This window comes from Dipodomys spectabilis, unplaced genomic scaffold, assembly GCF_019054845.1.
Source record: "Dipodomys spectabilis isolate Male_0828 unplaced genomic scaffold, ASM1905484v1 ptg000012l, whole genome shotgun sequence".
NCBI classification, from domain to species: domain Eukaryota; kingdom Metazoa; phylum Chordata; class Mammalia; order Rodentia; family Heteromyidae; genus Dipodomys; species Dipodomys spectabilis.
The window spans coordinates 6,482,800-6,485,318 of record NW_024870689.1 but is presented as its reverse complement, the minus strand read 5'-3'; positions in this window follow the sequence as shown (position 1 = coordinate 6,485,318).

Sequence of the window (2,519 nt, the reverse complement as noted above, 5' to 3'; positions counted from 1 at the left end):
TCTCTGCTGTCTGAGTAGGTGTATTTAGTATCAGGAAATGTTCATAGAGAAATATAGAAAGACAGATTTTTAGAAAGCAAAGAAGTTAAGGTAAGAAAAAACAGCACAGAAGGAGATACATGTATTACACAGAGATTAAGAAGTAGCCTAAGAGATTTAGAGTGCTAAAGGTAAAGAGGAATAAGACTAGTTGATAACTATTTGTTCAATAACCAAAAATCGTTCTCTATAAACGTTTCTGGCATACATTAGTAACTATCATTTATTCATTAACTCTGGAGTTATTCCTTCTCTTCTGTCACAACTGTTAATTTACCTCTGCCGTTGTGGTGCCATGAATAACCAAAAAGATTTCCAAATCTCACTTAGACTACCCTTCTCATTGTGATTAGCAGAGACCATTCAAAAACCTGGAATCTTTGAATTTGCAGAATTAATCTTCACCTGACATCTACGCACATTCAAGGCATTAAGTGCTGGGACCTAATGAACAAAACTTTTTTTCAATACAATATCCTAATATTAGAAAAAGTACATGAATTATGGACTATTGTCAGGTGTCAGTATGGCAGGAGCAATTATATATTCCAAGTATCGGTTCTTTGTTTTGCATTTACTAATTAAATGGTTTTTGGTTTGGGTTTTTTTTTTTGCTTTTTTGCTCAAGGCAATCACTGTACCACTTGAGGCACAACACCATTTCCAGTGTTTTTCTGTTTATGTGGTACTGAGGAATAGAATTCAGGGTTTCATGCATTCTAGGCATTTATCATATCATGAAGCCACATTCCCAGATCCCTAAATTACTTTCTTAAGTTGACATTACATTTTCATTCAGTAACTATGTACCATAATAATGGCCAGGTGCTAGAAAATAATGTAGAAAAGAATACAATATAATAAATACAGTAAGGCTAGATGGTAAATGAATAACCCTGACAGTCTTGCCAGGGCTCAGAGGGCTTATCTCATGGAGATGTATCAACACGCTAAAAGAGACAGCTCCCGATCAACAGCCCACCTCCAGAATGAGTGGGCCATCTTGGGTTCCAGCTACCTGGGGACGTTGGTCCACCTCCTACAGTACCAATTCTACCCATTCCTGAGAGCGACAGTGAGAGAGAGAGAGAGAGAGAGAGAGAGAGGGAGAGAGATAGAAAATCAGAATTACACTTAAATCGGGTGCCAGTGGCATAAAACTCTAATCCTAACTACACTGGAGGCTGAGATACAAGGATCATGGTTCATAGACAGCCCTGGGAGGAACGTGTTTGAGAATCTTATCTCCAAAGAAACACCAGAAAACTGGAAGTGGCACTGTGGGATCAAGTGATAAAGCGCTAGCCTTGAGCTGAGGAGCTCGGGAACAGTGCCCAATCCTAGAGTTCAAGAACCACGACTGAAAGAAGTGGACTTCCCACCACAAGAAGTGGACTGAATAGCACCCATTGTCCTAGGGAGCATGGTAGAGAAGTCAGGCCGAGCTTCCTGTGAACTTGAGGTCATAAGTAGGTCACCTGGCTTCTGTGTGCCTCGGTTTCCCCAGCTGCAAAACTGAACAAAGTGAAGGATCCCCTTCCTCATTGGGATAGGGTAATAATGAAAGAGAACCATGTTTCGGTTCATAATCCCACACCTGTTGCATGATTAATAACAGGCCCTACCTGAGCCCTTTCTGGTATCTTCCTGTCATATGCTCACAGAATTGCCAAAACCTTATCTGAAGGCCATTCCCTCTCTTTTCCAGAGATCGCTCTGTATAAATCCCTTGTTTCCTCACAACTGTCCTGTGAGGAGACTGAGGTCCAATGGTTGAGGCCCTACCAAGAGCTTCATGTGTGGTCAAGAATCCGCTGCTATGGACTGAGTTTAGGATAATCCATCTACACCGATGACTGAGCATGACACCACATGTCTACCATCCCAATTACAGAGGACCAGGCCTGTTGGAGCATACCTTTCACAGGAGGACCATGATCCAGCCCAGCCTGAGCATATTTTTATTTTCTATCTCAGAAATCCTCAAGACAGAAAGGTGGCTCATCAGCGCCGTGGAGAGGAAACAAGTAGGGGGTCATGGTGCCCCCAGAGGGGTGTTTGACCCAGGGTAGGTTGTTGTTGGGACAGAAACTCACCTGTGCTGCTGGGAGAAGCTGTTGGCAGCTGCTTCAATTGGGGCAGCAGCGATGGCACCAGCATTGTGGACACATGGGCCCAGAGCAGAAGACTAGCGGCAGGGACCAGGTCGGGGATTTAGGCCGGCTGGCAGCTAGACATTGACTGAGGTTTGAAACCTGGCACTGTGTGAAGGGAGGGGAGGAGTCAGGTGGGGGTGGGAGCATCAATTTTCTACTATACTCCAAAGTCACCTCGAGTCTCTTTCTCACCACTCAGCCCCTTCTACCTTCCTGAACTGCTGGTAGTGGTGTAAACTAACAGAGGGAATCCCAGTGCTACCTGGCAGCATGGAATGTGGGCATGGCCACCATTCTTGTATCCCATTGGTCAGAAAGAAGCAT